Source organism: Camelus bactrianus, chromosome 36 (assembly GCF_048773025.1).
Source record: "Camelus bactrianus isolate YW-2024 breed Bactrian camel chromosome 36, ASM4877302v1, whole genome shotgun sequence".
Classification (NCBI taxonomy): Eukaryota; Metazoa; Chordata; class Mammalia; order Artiodactyla; family Camelidae; genus Camelus; species Camelus bactrianus.
In genome coordinates, this window is record NC_133574.1 from 4,694,894 (window position 1) to 4,715,350 (window position 20,457).

General features: G+C 44.9%; 1 protein-coding gene across 2 annotated transcripts in view; it reads left to right on the plus strand.

The window, feature by feature from the left end:
* Positions 1 to 20,457, plus strand: part of LOC141576140 (trafficking protein particle complex subunit 9-like) — a 130,426-nt gene that overhangs the window by 12,559 nt on the left and 97,410 nt on the right. For both annotated transcript variants that reach the window (XR_012504369.1, XM_074358622.1), the window contains one exon: positions 3,397 to 3,525. The gene's annotated coding sequence lies outside the window, so the exon portion shown is untranslated. The remainder of the gene's footprint in view (positions 1 to 3,396; positions 3,526 to 20,457) is intronic.

Genomic DNA, 20,457 nt, shown 5'->3' on the forward strand with positions numbered 1-20,457 from the left:
TCCTTGTCAGTATTTAAAGAGCTGTTAGTGAGCTCCCCAGGCCCCAGGTCTCAAAGCATCATTAAAGCTTGCTCTGAAATTGTGAATTTGTAAAGATCTTGTTTGCAGAATCCAAACAGTTGATTTATAATATGCAGCATAGCTTTTTTTTATAAAATAATAGGTTAAAAGTTAAGAAAGTAGAAGATAGATATTAAAGCTGAAACATAAACATTCTTGTGCTAATTTTGTGATTGGAAATTTTGAAAAGAAAAAATCCTTCTGTAATGTCATCTACATGAGATACTTATATGTCTATGACATTTGAAAAATAACTACGCAGTGTTTATCAAAGTCAGGGCCATTCCAGCTCAGATACTGGCAGTGATGGTTACTGGTTTTCAACTGTAGAGTCTAAATTTGCCTTCTTTGCTTTTTGGTTTTTTTTTTTTTTTTTTTTTTGTAGTGAGAGGGTTGAGTAGTGCTTTGCCAGCATGCTTTCGGGGCAATTTTGAGGCAGACGTCGTGCGCCAGCAGTGAGACATTTCTGTGCATTTTACTTTCTGGACATCACCAGGGCGCATGCAGAAACACGAGGGGGTTTGTGCCTGCAGGCCGGGATGCTTCAGGGCTCCCTGGTCCATCACCATTTGTTCTGGAGCTGCTCCGGTCAGTGAATGACTTTCTGTGGCTTGGAGGTAAGGTGATCTGAATGCAGATGATCAGATGTGTAGTTAAAGTGCTCTTACTTGAAATAAGAGAAAACCTTGAAACACGCTTTAAAAATACAGGATGAGGGAGGAGAATTGTCTGAGCTGCTTGCAGTGGGGAGTCTTCTCAGGTGACTCCCTCACCGTGATTCCTGCCAATATCCGCCCCAGCCCTGCACGGTAGTCTTGCCGAAGCAAGCATGCCCTTTGCTCAGAAACGCGCTGAATTTCCTTGCGCCTCTGTGTGTTGGCTTTTTTAAAGCACATCTTGCCCTTTGCTTCAAATGGAATTCTTGTTAGGAACCTCTTACACTCATTCTTCCAAACCTTGTCCATATGTAGCGGCTGAGTGGATGAACAGAATACAATATCTCCATGTAGTGGAATATTATTCAGACATAAGAATGAATAAAAAAGAAAAAAAGGGGGGGGAGGATGAAAAAGGCCACCTGCTCTGGGAAGTCCACCCTGATGGCTCAACCCGCCCTTTTCCCTTTGAAACTCCACCCCTTATACTCCTCTCTATTTGATAGTACTTACCACCTTCTAATAAACTATAGCCTTTAAAAAAAAATAAGATGCTAATACCACTTTGAAATGGACAACCATTAATAACAGCATGTTAAGTAAAAGGAGCCAGACACAAAAGGCCACATATTGTTGATTTCAGTGATCTGAAAAGTCCAGAATAGGCACATGCAGAGGCAGAGGGCAGATGATGCTAGCGAGGTGCTGGCTGGACAGGGGGATGGGGAGTGACTGCTAATGGACAGGGGATTTCTTTTGGAGTGGAGTGTTCTGGAAATAGATGATGGTAAGGGCTGCACAACCGTGAATATACAGAAAGCTGCTGAATCGTACCCCTTTAAGTGGGTGAGTTTTATTATATGTGAATTATATCTCAATTATAAAACACTGGAAAAAAAAACTCAGTCAAAGGACAGCCTCTCCTGGGCCTGCCCCGCAGTGAGGTCTGTCAGTCTCCCTCTGTGCTTGAGATGCTTGTGACATGGTTTTCTCCTGCAGGGACTGTCTCCTGGAGGTGGGAGCTGGAGGCAAGTTCCATGTGTCTCCATCATCTAGCGTGTTGTAGATGTTCCCTAAATGCTTGTTAATAAATGCCCTGGGAGTAAGGACTAAAATGGGGTTCTTTCCTGGAAGAAGCTGTCAGCTCAGAGGGCCTGCCAGCCACTTAGGATAAGTACCGCTCAGAGTGAAGTAACAAAATTCTCTGATAGAATTTTAACAACCAGCTGTAGTACACACTAAGTAGAAGAGATTCTTGAATGGACTTACATTTCCTAATATGGCTTCTTAAAGAGTAGAGAGAAATAAAAGTGAGAAAGAAGAAATCAATGCAAAAGAAAAGAGAAAACATGTAAAAATAATTAAGCTGAATGAGAAAAGGAAATGATGGGAGCTTGAGTACGTTGTATTGAAGGAGAAGTCTGTAAATCCTTGTGACTGATGGCTGGAGGGTAGCTGTGAGATTGGGCACTTCTCCAGGATGAGAACCCACCCGGGACCCTGACCCACATGGTGGTGACGGGCTGTCAGCTTCCTGCAGAGAACGGGGTCCTGGGTTCTTGGCCTCTCACCTTCAGTCCATTGGAAAGGTACAGTGGAGCTTCCCGGGGGCTCCAGGACGTGTGACACCACAGCAGACGGAGGGCAGAAGAGCTTGTGGGGACCCGGCTCACTTGTGTTGAGCCAGACGGTAAGGAAATTTGTAGAACCATAAAACGAGGCCACTCTTCTGGAATTTGTTTTGGAAAATAGTTATCCTTCATAAAAATTTAACATTTAATGTGCTTATTATTTTGATAGGAATGAATACATAAAGTTTTAAATCCTTCTCTATTTTTCTTCATTTTTTAAATGGAGGTAATGGGGAATGAACCCAGGACCTCTTGCATGCTAAGCATGTGCTCTATCCCTGAGCCATATCCCTCTCCCCTAGTTTTACTTTTGAATATGGTAAGTATCTGTAAATGTAACCTGCACACACACACAGAAGCACTCTTTGAGATCCTCAGTGATTTTCCAGAGTGTCAGGGAGATCTAAGACCAAAAAGTTGGAGACCCGCAGAGCTAAAGAATACAGATTAAGACTGTAGCCCAGCTTGTCAGGCGTGTGGCTGCGTAATGTTCTCAGGGTGGAACTGACAGTGAGAGGAGAGCAAACGGTTGTAGCTACTAACTGTGGCTGCCTTTGAGAAGGAGGCAGGCCAGTTAGATATTTATTCCAGGTGGGGCAGATGAATTTAGGGTGAAGGAGGTGGAAAGGTATTCTGGTCCTGCTTCAGGTGGTATTATTTTAAATCACTTTCATTTCGGGGCCCTTCCTGCTCCATCCCTCATCTCTCTGCAGTGGCAGCATCTGGCCTAGAGCCTGCCGCACAGAACGCACATTAAACTCTTGGTTAAATGAAGGACTGGACGGCCTGTTTCACGTGTGGGCTCAGTCCCTCAGTGGAACCCTGAGCATCGTGAGATTCTTCCGTGTTGCCAGCCTTGACACGGGCGTGCAGAGCAGAAAAGGTGGCAATTCCTGTTTGTAACAAAACCAGAGATCTGTGGGTTTGATCTTTGGGGGGAAAATTGGCATTTCCACGTAATCAGACTGTCCAAATCATTCTTAGTCACTGCAGTCTGAGATGAGGATAGGCCGTAATTTTGTTCATTGTGCTTTCATTTTAACGCCCAGCTGAGCCTGAGGGGCTGTGTTCGGCCTCTGTCATCTGTCACTATCCTGCTGAGACTGGTTGCCAAGCTGGGGCTCAGAGGTTCCAGGGCAGCTCACCTCCTGCCGAGGCAGCCAACAGACACCGCCCAGGTAAACTCTGCCCGTGCCTCTGTCCTGGGCTCGCTGGCAGTCCTTCAGCAAGCAGGAGTAATTTGTTACTGTCCCCTCTGAGTTAAGCTTGACTAATGTTTAAATAAATTATAAAATCCGTTGGGTCATGAATCTTACACATGAGACGTTTTCTTCTGATTTTACTGAATATGCATCGATCTTATTGAGTCTAATTGAATGATAATAATGGATTACAGTCATTGGTTGATTTCTGGAACAGGTACATAACATTTCCTGGTAGATCGACCTTGAACTTCTGGGTCCTTTTCATCCTGTGTATTTGGTGAAGTTAATCCCAGATGTCAGTTTTAACAGCTGATTTAGCAGGCTGTTTCTTTGTTTCCTGGTTGACGAATTTCTCTAATTGAGTGAAGTCAGATTTGATTATATTCATTAGAACCTACAGACAGTAAAGAATTTTTTTTGGAGGAACTGACCTGCAAATGATCGCTGAATGACTTTGACTCTTTGGGCCCCTAATGAATGAAATTGCCTTCAAAGGTTCAGGACGTAGCTGTCATATTGCATAGGTTGCAAAGTTAATAACAGAATGTGGAGATCCAGGTGGGACACAGAGCTGCCAGGTGTTTTTTAATCCATGAGTTTTTATTTATTTATTTTTTATAGATGATTCCCTCCAAGAAGAAAGCCTCTGGTAGTAGGTGTGTATTAGATGAAGAAATGCTTTAAATTTCCTTTTCCCTGATTTATTCCACCCCCCACCACCAACAAGTGGTGCAGAGAACACTTATAAACCACCACTGAAGCTGCACGGTGTGAACCTGGGTGCACTCTTTGTAGACCTGCTTAGATGAATCTGATGGTTCTTGAAGATAGTTCATCATTCTTCCTCAGGCCGTTCTAGTGGTCTCAGTGGGGTCTCAGCTACTGGAGAGGGAAGAGGCAGCCTGAGATGTGACAGAGGAGATCAGGTCTAGATGTCTCTGCTCCCCCTTTCCTGGGCTTGATTCTGACCTGAGGTCCCTCCCGTCAGTGTTCCCCCCTCTGTGTTTATCCCTTGCCGTCGTCTCTGCTGTCTGTGGGAGGATGTTCCAGCTTTCTAAGCCCCGGGTCCTCTGCTACCTCTCTCTGGGAGTGCCTGTTGCTGTGGTGGCTTTGCTGTGTTGTCACCCTGCAATGTGAAGCGTCCTCATGTGCTGAGGCCGTTCTACTCATGTGAGCAGTGAGGCTCAGAGATTTTGCAGAGTCATGTTTCTTTCTCCCCCAGCTGAGTGTAGGTGAAAAAGGTTTAAGCTAGAGAAAGGGCTCTGTCTGCAGAAATGTCTTTATTTAGTTTTGCATGTTGTAAAAACTTGAGAGCTTTTAATCATTGAAGACAGTCTGTTGGGGAACAGTCGGTGAAGCCCAGGTGAGACCTGGAAAAGCCGCACTTCCCTCACTGCCACGGGTGGTGTCTTCACCCCTCTTCAGGCAGTAAAGGGCCCAGACCTTTGAACGGAGGTGAGATCATGAATACATATGTGTATCCGCTGCTTCACCTTGGGTGTTCATTTCAAGCTGAGGCAGTTTGTGTCGGCAGCCTCATCCTACATCAGGAATTTATAAGGAAGACCAGACAGGCTTGATTAGTGCAGTATGAAGTTTTCATGAAATCAATGTCATTCTAGTAAGATAGGGACTTGTTAAAGTGTCTTAAGCAGACAACCTTGAAGATTATTTACATAGAATGTGTATTTTTACACTCAGAATTCGTATTGCCATGTAACCATCCACTAGAACTTTTAAACTTGAAGGAATCTGACCAGAACCACTAATTTAGAAAAATCAACATTAAATATTTTCAGGGAATAACCTTATCTCTTTTGTGATTGAAGAAAATTTTGATTTTTTTCTGTACTCTTAATAGGTTTTAAAATATCAAAACATTGATTTGACATGTCACTTTTTAAATGGAGAGAATAAAGTTCAAGCTGTTTTAATATGTAACTAAATATTTTTGTATTTCGGCAAACTGGTGTGATTTCCTGACTCTTTGGGAAGTATTTTGCAAGACACTTAGATTACCTACTGTTGGAAAAATGCAGAAGTGACTTTTATGAATATAGGCCTAGTACAGTTCTGTTGGTCTTTGATATACTGCAAGACATGAGGACTAGGAGAGCTTTGTTGCTGATTGCCAGGAGGACAGATCCCAGGTCTCAGTCTCCCCTCCTGTAAACTGAAGAGGCAATACTGGATTCTTTCCTCTTCTAAAATGAGTTTCCATGAACTTATGCCTTTTGTTTATATTCAGGAGTATTTACAATTTCAGATTAAATGCTGAATACCACTCCCTTCCCCGAAGCAGAAATCAATATGTGCTAGATAAGCTTTTAGTTATCTGATTCTTCTTTCTTTTTTTTTTTTAATTTATTTTCCTGAGTTATAGTCGTTTATAATGGTGTACCAATTTCCAGGGTAGAACACAATTTTTCAGTTATACATGAACATTCATATATTCGTTGTCACATTCTCTTTCACTGTGAGCTACCGCAAAATCTTGTATATAATTCCCTGTGCGATACGGAATGTTCTTGTTTACCTATTCTATATATACCTGTCAGTATCTACAAATTTCAAACTCTCCGTCTGTCCCTTCCCACACCCCTCCTCCCTGGCAACCACAAGTTTGCATTCTATGTCTATGAGTCTGTTTCTGTTTTGTATTTACATTCATTTGTCCTTTTCTTTTCTTTTTAGATTCCACATATGAATGATCTCATATGGTATTTTTCTTACTCTTTCTGGCTGACTTCACTTAGAATGGCATTCTCCAGGAACATCCATATTGCTACAAATGGCATTATGTTGTCATATTTATGGCTGAATAGTATTCCATTATATAAATATACCACATATTCTTTATCCAGTCATATGTTGATGGACATTTAGGCTGTTTCCATGATTTGGTTATTGTAAATAGTGCTGCTATGAATATTGGGGTGCAAGTCTCTTTTTGAAGTAGGGTTCATTCTGGAGAAATGCCCAGGAGTGAGATTCCTGGGTCATATGGTAAGTCAATTCCTAGTCTTTTGAGGAATCTTCATACTGTTTTCCACAGTGGCTGCACAAATCTGCATTCCCACCAGGAGTGTGGGAGGATTCCCTTTTCTCCACAGCCTCTCCAGCATTTGTCATTTGTGGACTTTTGAATGATGGCCATTCTGGCTGGTGTGAGGTGATACCTTACTGAAGTTTTGATTTCCTTTTCTCTAATTAGTGATATTGAGAATTATTTTCATGTGTCTATTGATCATTTGTATTTTTTCCTTGGAGAATTAGTTGTTTATGTCTTCTGAGCATTTTTGGATTGTTCCTTTGTTTGTTTGATTTTTTTTATATTAAGCTGTATGAGCTGCTTATATATTCTGGAGATTAAGCCTTTGTCAGTTTCATCATTGCAAAAAGTTTCTCCCATTCTGTAGGTTTTCATTTTGTTTTCCTTATGCTTTCCTTTGCTGTGCAGAAACTTGTACGTTTAATTAAGTCCCATTTGTTTATTCTTGCTTTTATTCTATTACTTGGGTAGACTGGTCTAGGAGAACATTTTTGAGATGTATGTCAAACAATGCTTTGCCTAGGTTTTCTTCTGGGAGGTTTATTGTATCTTGCCTTATGTTTAAGTCTTTGATCCATTTTGAGATTATTTTTGTGTATGGTGTAAGGGAGTGTTCTAGCTTCATTGCTTTACATGCTGTTGTCCAGTTTTCCCAACACCATTTGCCGAAGTAGCTGTCATTGTTCCATTATACGTTCTTGCATCCATTGTCAAAGATTAGTTAATGAAAAGTTTCTGGGTTCATTTCTGGGCTCTCTATTCTGTTCCATTGGTCCATATGTCTGTTTTTGTACCAATACCATGCTGTTTTGATTACTGTAGCTCTATAGTGTTGTGGAAGTCTGGGAGGGTTTTTCCTCCCGCTTCTTTCTTTTTCTTCAGTGATGCTTTGGCAATTCTAGGTCTTTTGTGGTTCCTTATAAATTTTATTATGATTTGCTCTAGTTCTGTGAAATATGGCCTGGGTAATTTGATAGGGATTGCATTAAATCTGTAAATTGCCTTGGGCAGTGTGACCATTTTAATATTGATTCTTCCAATCCAGGAACATTGGATATCTTTTGTTTTTATTTATTTCAGGCCCTACTGGGCTTAACATTCCTTGATTGTTTTTCCCCAATACTATAGCAGGCAGGTAGCATTGATGTGCCATCACTGCTTGGCTTATTTGACTAGATTGGGAGAGGAATGTAAATTTTAGCTTTCCATTGTTTTAATAAGTCTTTGCCCCATAGATTTATCAGCAAGTCAGCAATATAAAGTTGTATCTTAGCTGTCTGACCATCAGGGCCTCGACAATCAAGGATCAGACTGCTACATTTTAGTCCCTGGGTTCTCCCTAGACCCACAACATCAATATTTGCTGGCTGCGTTGGCCATCGACTCGGCAGTGAGTAGAATTAATGATAGAAATGTCCACTCCAGAATCAATTAAGCCTCTGAAAGATTTTTCTTGTATTTTCACCTTATGGACAAGATGTGAATCCAGAATCTTTTTGGTTAAAAACACCCCCACCTTTCCTGTCCTTCCAAACCCTTCGTTTCCTCGCACATTGTTGCCGAGACCTGCAGGGTAGTGTGGCAGCAGAGGCAGCTGAGCGGCTTTATTTCCTTTTTCTGCTTTTCATGGCTTTGTAGATGACATCAGAACCTTAATTTCTCCTGTATAGTCACTATCTGTCACCCCAGTATGAACCCGGACACCTTGAGAAGTTGAACTCGATTTTCCTAATAACAGGCCCACTCTTCTGTGAGGAAGAGGTCCATACATTTCTGTTTCTATTAATGATGGTTCCTCTCCTGGCATAAGAATCAGTGAATTTAAACAGGGGGTATCGACTGAGGCACTCCCTGTGGTTGCTGGGGATAATTCCATGACATTGGGCTGTAATCTTTGTTCATGCTGGCATGTACAGGGAACGCTCTCTTTTGTCACGGGGCTGAGAGCAAGCCCCTTTTGAAGCTTTCCTGAAGCATTGTCCCATCCTTATGCAACAGAGACCTACATTGATTTGCCCAGTGATTTCCTTTTTCATATCTTGGACAGACTCCAGGAGATTTTTCCTTTTTATTTCTCATAAGATTTTCTGGTGCAGCCTTTTGTTTTGTATTTCTTCATTCCTTTTTTGTATGACCAATTTTTCCATGATTAAAACATTTGCCTTGAAAATTTTTTCCTTATTTCAATCCTGCCATGGCTTGCAACATCATACTGGCCTTAAAATTTCTGTTCCCACTCTCTGGCACAATTTTATATATTCAGTCAATGAAGCCTTCCCTTTAAAGGGACCGATAGCCTTTTTGCAGTCCTCCTTAGCATTTTCATAAGCAAGAAGTTGAAAAGTTTTGTTAGCAGCCTCCAGGCTAGTCTGCCAGGGAGATGGGAACAAGATGACTAAAGCAGAGCATCCTGGGCAGGTCCCATACACCTGTCTCTGACACTGCCCCACCCCCAGATCCCTGACCTCACCAGGAAACCCTCCTGGGAGCAAGCTAACCAGGAGACTTCCATCCCTTGGACCTGGGGAAGCAGATGTTGACCCCAAGCCAGGCCTCATGGGAGATGGAAACCAACCCAGGAGCTCACACCCCACTTCTTATGCACATACTGAGAGTCCCTGCTGTGATAATGATGACAGTGGGGGTTGGAGCTGCCCAAGACCAACTGACACAATACTCAGTAATTACTTCATTTACTTTAACCCTCACAAGCCCTTTATGAAGTTGGTGCCTTTACTGTTTCCCTATTGGACAAATGAGGAAGCTGAGGTTGGAAGAGGAGTGACTTTTCTAATACTAATTACCGATGATGGAGGTGGGGCCCAGGTCATCCATCTCCAAAGCACAAAGACTTTAACACACAGAGGATCCAGGAAAATGGGCATAGAATCTGCTGGGAGACCCTTTTCCAGTTGGTTATTTCTTCATCTGGTTTACCAAGGTGTTTTCAAGTTCTTACTTGAAATGTTAAGACTATCTTGACCTCCTTGCAAACTACCAACTGGATAGAAGGTCAGATACCAGATGGTCCCATGGTCCCTCTGACTCAGTGACATTGTGAACTGCTATAAATAACAGCCAGATACCCTTCAATCTTCCACTTCAAGAGGATAAGCCTGCACGTTATGTTCAGTCATTGACCCCTGAAAGTATAGGCTGTCTTCTCCCAGCTGCCCCCCCCTTTGGTGGATATGTACAAAAATGATGCACATCCAAAACCAGGAGCTTGTGCTCCAATAATGACATAACTTATATGAATAGTATTTACATATTTTACATGCATTTCAGTAAACTGGTGAGTTTCCTAAACTCCAGGTGGTAGAAATGAAAACTTGCAACATAATGGAAAACTTTGGCACTGAAAAGTTGACTCACACTCCCTGTCCTACATAAAACTCTGTGCTTCTCAGGACACGATGAGGAAAACTGATGATGCAATAAGTGTAGTTCCTTCCCTAAAATAACTTGTGACTTCATTGATGAGATCATATATAAAGAAGGAAGCAAAACGCCAGCGTTAATACTTGAGTGCTGTGATAAGATCTGTAGGGATTGTCTCAGGCTGAGCTCCCCAGGAAGCAGACCCTCAGACAAAAATTTGTGTGCGAGCCTGTTTGGGGTATGTTCTTAGGAAGCTCACTGGGGGAGGCAAAGTGAAAAGTGGAAAATGCTATTTCAAGTGAAGACAAATAAATTCACCAGCCCCCACTTAAACCATGTGGGCAGGCAGAAAAAATCCACTTTTTATATGGTTTCATTCATAGGGAACATCCAGGAGACGTAAAGACACCCAGAGAGGAAGAGGACTCGTTGTTGTCAGGGTCTGGGGGAGGGAGGAAGTGGAGTGTGTGATTTGGATCCAGAATTTTACTTTGAGGAAAGAAATAGTGAGAAACTAGATAGTAGTGATGGTCGCACAGCATTGTGAATTCACCTAATGTTCCTGAACTGCACAATTCAAACGGGAAAAAGTCTATATTTTATTGCAAGGAACTAAAAACATAAAAATAAAGGATATCATAGAGGATGTGAGAGAAACAAAGGAAACTAAAGAGAAACCAAATGAAAACAACTCCAGGGGAAGGGAAATCAATTTCAGGTGGGGAGGGGATTGACAGTGGGAATTTGGAGAAGGTGTGGGTGGGCGCAGAGGGGGCTCAGCCCCAGGGGGTGGTGATGCCTGAACTGGTTCTCCATTGCCCAGCGGTCCAGATGTAGGTTCGGGAGGAGCAGAAGGAGCTGCAAGACGGAGCTTGGGGTCTCCTGTTGGGTCCAGATAGTCCTTATTTTGGTCTCTGGCATCTTCCCCTGCCCCTCCTGCTCTCGATCTGTAACTGTTGGACTTGGAGAGAGCTTTGAGTCTTGTGGGAGTGCTCATGCTGTGAGAGAGGAAAAATTTACCCACGTAAAACCCTTTCCATGTGCTTTTTCAGGAACAAAAATCTTCCCAGAGCTTTTAAGACACGTCCCAAACAGGAAGTGCCCACAGGATGTCTTCTGTGACTGAATTCTTCCAGACAGGTGGTCTGAGGCCAGTGTTTGCTCTGGTCCCAACAGCAGCCTCTGGGGATGCCTCCCTGTGTGGCCCACCCCTCGGCCCTCCTTCACCTACACACATACACCCAGCCCTGACCTTCTCACTTTTGGGTTTGGCCTCAGTGGGTTCCTGGTCCTCCACCTGCCCCATAGGGAGGAGGGTACGGTGCTCCAGGTCGGAGCCGGGTGTGCTGAGCTGCCCGTCAGCCCAGGGCAGGACCCTGCTGAGAGGCCCGGGTGGTGTCTGGGCAGGAGGCCTGCCCTGTTCACCTATGGGCCGTGGTAGTGGGGACACCTCCATGTCCAGATCCACCCGGAGCCTGTGCTGGCTCTCAGAAGTGTGGCGCACCAGCCCTTCACTCGGGGATGTGGAATGGGTGTCCTTGTCCACCAGCTCCTGTGGTGTCTGGCTCTGCAATGACAGTGACCAGCAGCCACCCTGGCCCGGAGCTATCAGAGCCTTGCCCGGCCAGGACCACCCCTGCTTCTGCCCACTCGACCCTCTGCTGCCACATCAGACTGGGACCGTTGTCAGCTCAGACAGTCACCCGGGAGGGAAGAGACACACCCAGAGGGCATGGGCTCCACTGCGGGCATCAGGGCCCTGCCCTGGCTCTCCACATCCCAGCCAGCCATCTTGGACAAGGGTTGTGGACCTGACTGGCCTCACAGGCCTCTGACTCATCCTCAGCCTGCTCTCGCTTGAGGCAGGACCCTCCCACCCCAACATGACGGCCCCATCTGCACCAGCCAGGAAAGGGCTGTGGGGCTACCCAGGTGGGATCTGAGTGGTCCAACGGCCTGGGTAAGCCTGCCCTGGGCCTCCCTGTGTTACCTTTGGGTCCATCTGGCCAAAAGGCCAGGGGCGCCCGGGGTGAGGATTCACCCAGTGTCAGCACCGATGATACAGTCCCTCGCTGCGGGCTTTCCACTGGCCGCGGCCTTGGGGTGTTGTGATGCAGCAGAACATCTCTGAGTTGCGCTGAGTTGACCACCCAAGTGAGCTGAGTAGGAGGCTCCTCTACAAAGTTGGTGTCTGGAACTTGGAACTAGGTTCCAAGTTCTGTTGAGCTCTATTGTGAGGTCACTTCCTGGGGTCCCCTTCCCCAAGCTTCCTCCTGACACAAAGCTCCCCAAGGGCATTTCCGGGCTGCCGATGGCTCACTTCCCACCCCATGCCATGTCCACACACAGTGACACCAACTCAGCTCAGCCCATAGCCCTGGGGAGGCCTGGATGCAGCCAGGGTACCAGCTCTGGACATACCTCTGAGAACACAGCTGGGGTCAGACCCGGCTCCCCCTTCAGCAGTGCTGTCACCCTGGACAAGCCACGTGCCTTTCAGTGTCTCCCCAATCCCTCGTCAGCATAGAGGGCATCATTCTGGCCCCTGCTTCCTAGGGAAGCCATCCAGTCTATAGACCCTTAAATGTCCACTGCATATGTCATCCCAATGGGCTGGCATCACAGGGAGCTCCTTCACAGACCTAGCAAAGGAAGGACACCACACAGGGCTGGCAGAGAACAGAGCACACCCTACACTGGCTGGGGTCTGCCCTGGGGAATGGGGAAAGTCACCCTTCTTGCCGCCTGCTTCCCAGCTTCCTGTCCCCACGTTGAAATTAAATACAATTCTGAAATTGTCCACTCTGGCATACAACCTCCTAAGTCATTCTGTCATGTTCAGATTCAGGTTCAGAGTCTCATCTGGGCCTCTAGGGTGAGCTGCCCCTCAGTGTCTTCCTGCTTGTTTGCCTTCTGGTCACACGTCCTTGTGTGATCCCCAAACCTTCCCCTGCAGGGTGGATGGACATTGGGACCAGGTTCTGACATGTAGACTGACTTGTGAAAACGTGCATGACTTCCACACATTCCCAGCTCCAGTGTTCATTCTTTCTCTGTCTCTCAGTTCTTCTCTGTCTGTTTTGTCTCTCTCTCTCTCTGTTTCTCTCTCTCCCTCTACCTCTCTGTGTTTCAGCCTGTCTGTCTCTTTCCTGCATGTATGTGTGCATATGTTTACGTGTATATGTGTGTATTCATGTGTGTGTATTGTTAGGACCCAGGGCAGATCACTTCTGAAAATGCCTTGAAGACATATTATGTGGTATTCATGTTATTGAAGAAAAAAAAATCTTTGAAAGTTGTATAAACACTTTGGTGGTATCAGCTCTAAGGATCAGTACCGCTGGGGAAAGGATGCACCTGTGGCCCTTTGATGCGTCCTGCACACTGTTCCCCCAAAGAGGAGCGTCTGTTCCCTCTTCCCTCCAGGGGACCTGCTGGGGCCTCTGCCTCCTCACGTTGTCACCAGGCTAAAGGCCTGCCAGTGCGATGGTGACCAGTGCTGCCTCCACAGTGTGTCCGTCTGCCTGTGTCCTCACCTGAGATGTTAAGCATCTCGAGCACACTGGCCACCTTCACTGCCTTTTATTGGAACTGCCTGTGTGTGTTCTGTTTCTTTTTAGAACACTGGGTTTCATGAGGTTTTTAGTCCACAGGGATATGAAATCTTTCTCTGATCTTGGGTCATGAGGAAAGCTTTTTCCACGTTGTGGTTTGGCTTTCCAGCTGTCTTTCTTGGCCTTTGTTTGTTTTTTGGTTTTGTTTGATTTGTTTTGCCACAGGAAGACCTAAGCATCTCCCTTTTGGCTCTGGTTTCATAATTAGAACAGCAGTGCCTACCCCCAGATGATGCACAGAGTTGTTAAAATGGCTTTATTTTGTACATACCATCTTTAATTCATGTGGGTTTCTCCTTTCAAAATACAAACATGCTAATTCATGTAAACACACACAAAAAAATCACCAGTCCCCTCTTAAGGTATGTGGGCACACACAAAAAGCCACCTTTTATATGACTTCATTAACAGGGAACCTCTAGGATAGGTAAAGACACAGAAAGAGAAAGGGGATTGGGGTTTTTCATGGGCTGGGGGAGGGAGGATGTGGGCTGTGCTTTGAATACAAGTTTTTACTTTAAGGAAGGAAATAGTCTGAAACCAAACAGTGGTGTTGGTCTCACAGCATCATGGGTGAACTTAATGCTCCTGAATTGCAGAATTTTAAATGGGAAAAGGCTAAACTTTATTCTTGTAAACTTAAAACATATAACTAGATGTTACTCTAATAGAAAAGAACAAACCTGACTCCATATTAGATCTGTTCTTTTGTCTTTAACCCTGTACCCTGTCTTCTAGGCTCAGTCTTGCTGGCTCTGCACCTTTTGTAAAACATTGTTGCCTTTAGCCTCTCTGGTAAATGAAAGAGATTGTTCTCAAGGCTCTGACCTTTAAGCATATTAACACTTTTGCACTGATATAAAGACAATAAGTTGCCAAATAGAAAATAACTTGTTTTCTTAGATGTTTTGCAGGGGTGGCATGACCTGACCCACGTGGACAGCTATAGACCAAGAGAATGGTAGACTACTTCCTGGAGAACCATCTTCCCCATGTCAGACTTCAGGTTCCTTTTGTATTGAAAAGGGGAGGGGCTGTGGTTCGTTACTGCAAACTTCTTGGCGTAGGATTTCTTTGTTCTTGGAATCCTTTGCAGCTGTCCACGTGGGTCGGATCATGGTATCCCTGTAAAACCTCGAAGAAAGCAAAGGTTATGTTCTATCCTGCAACTTGTTATCTTTACAGGAGGGCAAAAGTGTTAATATCCTTAAAGGTCAGAGCCTTGAGACTAGGCTCTCATGCATATTTCAGGCTAAAGGCAACATTTTTCAAAAGGTGCAGAGCAGGCAAGAATAAGCCTAGATAACAGAAGACAGGTTTAAAGGAAAAGGAACAGACCTAATACGGATTCAGATCTGTTCTTTTCTATTACAGTGCCTTTTGTTGAGAGGTAAGAGGATGTTTTCAGGTGGGTCCTCCTCTGCCCCAGGCTGGGGTTCAGGCAGGAGTCCTTCCAGGTTCACCATGTATGTGGACTTGATCTCCTGCAGAGAAAGTAACAATTATTGGTGATTAAAATTGCAGTGAAAGTCCCTTCAATTGCCTGTAAACCATACCATGGCAAGAGACATCTCATAGGGCAGTCAACTGTCAGTCTCCCCTCATGCAAGGGACCAGCAACATGGCTGGTTCCATGGTGGCCTGGCCATCGAAGCTGCCTGCTTTGTTCTCCAGCCTTGGCTTCCTAACATGAACACTTTAAAAGCTCCCATCCCTCTTCCCTTTGGCCCAGTGTGAATGAACAAAGTCTCTGCACCCACATGGGCTGAGCCCACGCCATGCACACAGCCCTGTGCACACAGCCAACTGCCTGCTCTCCATCTCTGGGCTTAGCTGCACCCTCCAACCTCCCCAATCCCTGCAGGTCCACATTCCCAGTGTTTCTGCCCTAGGGGTCTGGATCACCATCAGGACCATCAACCACCCCAGGTCCACAGGCGAGTTGCTGGCAGCCAGAGATCACCCTGACACTCAGACTCAGATGAGGCACAGTGTTCAGGGTTCAGGACACCAGGGCGGGAATTGTATCTGCCTCCAGCTCGGCCCGCCTTGCCCTGTAGCCTCAGACACTAGCTATGCAGGTGCACACTAGGCCAGAACCCTCGCTGGTGGCAGTCACCATGGGGACTGGAATCCGGACTACCAAACCCCAACCACGGGGTGAGTGGTGAGAGATTCATCTCCAGGTAGGGATGCACTAGGAGTGAGGGGGGAACCCGCGGTGAAGGGGATACAGGCTGTGAGGTGACGGGCTGCTCAGAAGGAACTGACCCAATTGAGGGCTGAGGGGGACCACTTCGGGATGTTGGAGGTCCTGTGGTGAGGCATGAGGTTTGAAGTTGGGGTGTAGGGGCCATAAGTTAGGACCTAGCAGGATGGAGTATGTGGCAGGGACCTCGGTGTGAGGAGAAGGAGCCCCATCTTCGGGGTCTGGTGGGAGACTGGGCCTGTGCAGGATGGGAGGATAGTATCGGGAAGTGAGAGGCTAGCAAGGGGAGTGGGGCTGGGGCTGTGGCCCGGCCCAGGGCGGTTGTGGTTTTGAGCGGCAGGACCCCATTGGTGGCGGTATGGGGGCACTGGGGATGGAGATCTGGGTAATGGTTGGCAGCGGTGTGGCGGGCAGGAGGGTAGGCCCGCAGGAGAGTGGGCTTGCAGAAGGGTGGGGTCCCAGCCCACCGCCCCACCGCAGGGCCCCACCAAGGTCCTTCTGGCCCTAGGCGCCACTTCCGGTACAGCAGGAGCTCCAGCCGAAAGTCCCCGATGACGGCGGGGCGGGGTTGGGGGGCACGCATGCGCAAACCTACAGACGCGGGGATAGCGGAACCCGCGCAGAGCGTGTGGCAGCCAGGTGGGAGCCTGGTGTTCCTGGAGCAGATCCCTGAAAAGGAGCGCGGCCTGGAGTCTGGGCCGACTCTTACAATCTCCTCTGCTGCCGCCGCCTGGGAGGTGAATGGGCGCTGGATGGTGCACGGAGCAGGCGAGTGCGGCCTGAGCTTCGCAGCTGGGGAGGCGGATGGGTAGGGGTGCTTAGTTGAGTCCCGGGCCACGAGGCCCATTAGGACCCTGAGGAGGGTCTGAGGCCGCCGCCTGGTTCGTGGTGCTGTCCCCTCTCCTTAGTAGTCCCTGAACCCCGCGTCTGCCCTGACTCTTTTTCCCAGGTTTGGGAAAGCGGATGTGGCCCCGGAACATCTCCAACTGGCCCTCAGACCGTGGCCTGCTCCCTGGAGGCTGGTGCGGTGCAGTCAGTGGGCGGCGGCTGAGAGGAGGGGTGCCTGTCCTCAGGGGGAGTAGGTGGACTTGCTCCCATCTCCTCCAGGGCCTGTTCTCGGGGCGGCCTCTGCTGCCCCGGGTTAGGAGACACATATTCATGCAAGCCCGCTCCTGGGAGGAGGGTGCAGTGCTGTCTAGGGCAGCGTCAACAGCGGGCAAGGACTTGTGGAGGACCGGATTCTAGCCCAGCGTAACTCACTCTCCTTTCTTCTCTTGCTTCCTCAGGTGGTGGCAGTAGCGGCTTTTCCAGTATAGGTTATTGCCAGATATTGAATGTAAGTTTCTGTGCTATAGAGAAGAAACATTTTTTTAAAATCTCTTTTCATATATAGAGGCTAATATTTGTAAGTCTCAAACTCCTAAATTTATCCCTTCCCACCCCCTTTCCCTGGTAACCATGGGATTGTTAACTATGTGTACGAGTCTGTTTCTGTGTTGTAGATGAATTCATAGTGACCTTGTTTCTTTCTTCTTTTTCTTTAAGATTCCACATGATATCATGTGGAGTGATATCATGTGGAGTGATATCATGTGGTATTTTTCTTTCCCCTTTTGGTTTTGCTTCACTTAGAATGATATTCTCTGGGTCCATCCATCTTGCTGCAAATAGCATTATTTCATCCTTTATTTAATGGCAGAGTAGTATTCCAATGCATAAATATACCACAATTTCTTTATCCTGTCATCTGTTGCTACATTATAGGATGCTTCTATGTCTTGCCTGTTGTATATAGTGGTGCTGTGAATATTAGGGTGGTACAGGTCCCTTTTCGAATTGGAGTTCCCTCTGGATATATACCCAGAAGTGGGATTGCTGATTCATAGGGTAAGTCTATTTTTAGTTTTTTGAGGCATTTCCATACTGTTTTCGATAATGGCTATACCAAACTGCATTTCCCAGTGACAGTGTAGGAGGCTTTCTTTTTCTCCACAACCTCCTCAGCATTTCTCATTCATGATGGCCATTTTGACTGGTGTGAGGTTATACCTCATTGTAGTGTTGATTTGCATTTCTCTGATAATGAGAAGTATTGAGCATTTTTCATGTGCCCATTGGCCTTATGTCTTCATTGGAGAAATGCTTGTTTATATCTTCTGCGCACTTTTGGATTGGGTTGCTTGTTTTGTGTTATGAACTTGTGTGAGCTGTGTATATACTCAGGAAATTAGGCCTTTGTCAGTCGCATCATGGGCAGATATTTTCTCCCATCCCGTAGGTTGCCATTTTGTTTGCTTAAGGATTCATTTGCTGTGCAAAAGCCTGTAAGTTCAATTGGGTCCCGTTTGTGTATTTTTTGCTTTTATCTGCATTGCTTGAGTAGACTGCCCTAGGAGAACATTGCTGAGAAGTATGTGAGAGAATGGTATGCTTATGTTTTCTTCTAAGAGGCTTGTACTATCTTGTCTTATATTTAAGTCTTTAAGCCATTTTGGATTTGTTTTTGTGTGTGGTGTGGGGGAGTGTCCTAACATCATTGATTTGCATGCAGCTGTCCAGTTTTCCCTGCACCATTTGCAGAAGAGCCTGTATTTACTGCAGTGTGTGTGCTTGCCTCCTGTGCTGAAGACTAATTTACTGTATGTCTGTGTTTACTTCTGGGCTCCGTGTTCTGTTCCATTGATCTATATGTCTGGTTTCATGCCAGTACCACACTGTTTTGATTATTGTATCTCTGTAGATTCATCTGAAGTTGTGGAAGGTCATTCCTCCAGCTTTATTCCTTTTCTTCAATATTGATTTGGCAATTTTGGGTCTTTATGAGTCCATAGGAATTTTAGGATTATTTGTTCTAGTTCTGTGAAAAATGTCCTGGGTAACTCGATAGGGATTCCATTAAATCCATCGATTGCCTTGAACAGTATGGCCATTTTAACAATATTGATTCTTCCAATCCAAGAGCATAGTATTTCTTTCCATTTCTTTAAGTCATCTTTAATTTCTTTAATCAGTATTTTGTAATTCTCCATTTATAAGTCTTTCACCTGCTTGGTCAGATTTATTCGTAAGTATTTTATCATTTATTGGTTGTGATTTTAAAGGGGATTGTTTCTTTACTTTCTTTTCTTATTATTTCTTTGTTAGTGTAAAAAATGCAACTGATTTGTTCATGCTAATGTTGTATCCTGCCACCTTGCTACATGTGTTTGTAGTTCTTTGTCCTTCTTTCATACTCTTCCCTTATGGGTAGTTGATTTTCTTTATTGTTACATTTGTGCTTCTCATTTGTTTTTGCATATCTAATGTAGGTTTTTGATTTATGGACACCATGAGGTTCATATAAGTTGCTTTGTTACAATATCTGATTGTTTTAAAGTGATTGTCATTTAAATTTATATAAGTTCAAAAAAGATCTGCTCTTTTACTCCCTCTCCACTCCTTTTTTGATTGTATTTTTTCCATCTTCATATGCATCCTATAAGTGTTTATTGTAAGTGTAGTTTTTACAAATTTTGTCTTTTAGCCTTTGTAGTTGCTTGTTTAAGTGTTTGATTCACAGCCATCGCTCCATTTTTGCCTTTAAAGTGGGATTTCCCCCTTCACATAAGTTCTTACTTCTTGTTCTTTTTCACATAATGAAAACTTTTTAATACTTCTTGTAACGTCAGTTTAGGAATGATGAACACTTAGTTTTTGCTCATCTGAGATGATTTTTAATTCTCTTTCAATTCTGATTAATAACTTTGCTGAGTAGGTGGCCTAGATTCCAGGTTTTTTCCTTTGAGTACTTTAAATATATCATGGCTGTTCCTTCTGGCCTTCAGTGACTCTGCTGAAAGCCAGCTGATAGGCTTCCACCATTTGCCTCTCCTCATGACTACAGTGAAACCACAACTGACTGCTAAACAAGCATCAAAAAAAAAAAAAGACTGGATCCTAGCAAAAGAAGATCTTCAGTGGATACACAGAGATGGAACCACAGCAGTATGGTAGGAGGGGCATTCTCATGATATAGGCGGACCCCATATCCCTCACTGTGGGCAACTCACAAGGTGAAGAATAAGTCACAACGAACCTCCAACAGGAGTGGGAATTATAAGCCCAGCATCAGGTTCCCCAGCCTAGGGTTCTAGCATTGGGAGGAGTAGGGGACCCCAGGACAACTGTTTCTTTTTTAAAAAAATTCTTTTTATTTTATTTTTTTATTGAGTTACACTCAGTTTACAATGTTGTGTCAATTTCAAGCTTAGAGCACAATTTTTCAGTCATACGCTTATTCATTGTCACATCCTTTTCCACCATGAGCTACCACAAGAACTTGTATATATTTCCATGTGGTATGCAGTATAAACTTGTTTATCTATTCTATTTATACCTGTCAGTATGTACAAAATTTAAACTTCCAATCTGTCCCTTCCCACCCTCCTCTCCCCTGGCAATGACAAGTTTGTAATCTATGGCTGTGAGTCTATTTCTGTTTTACATTTAAGTTTATTTGTTTTTTGTTTTTTTAAGATTCCACATATGAGCAACATATGGTATTTTTCTTTCTCTTTCTGGCTTAATTCATTTAGAATGACATTATCCAGGGACATCCATGTTGCTGCCAATGGCATTATATTGTCATTTTCATGTCTGAATAGTACACC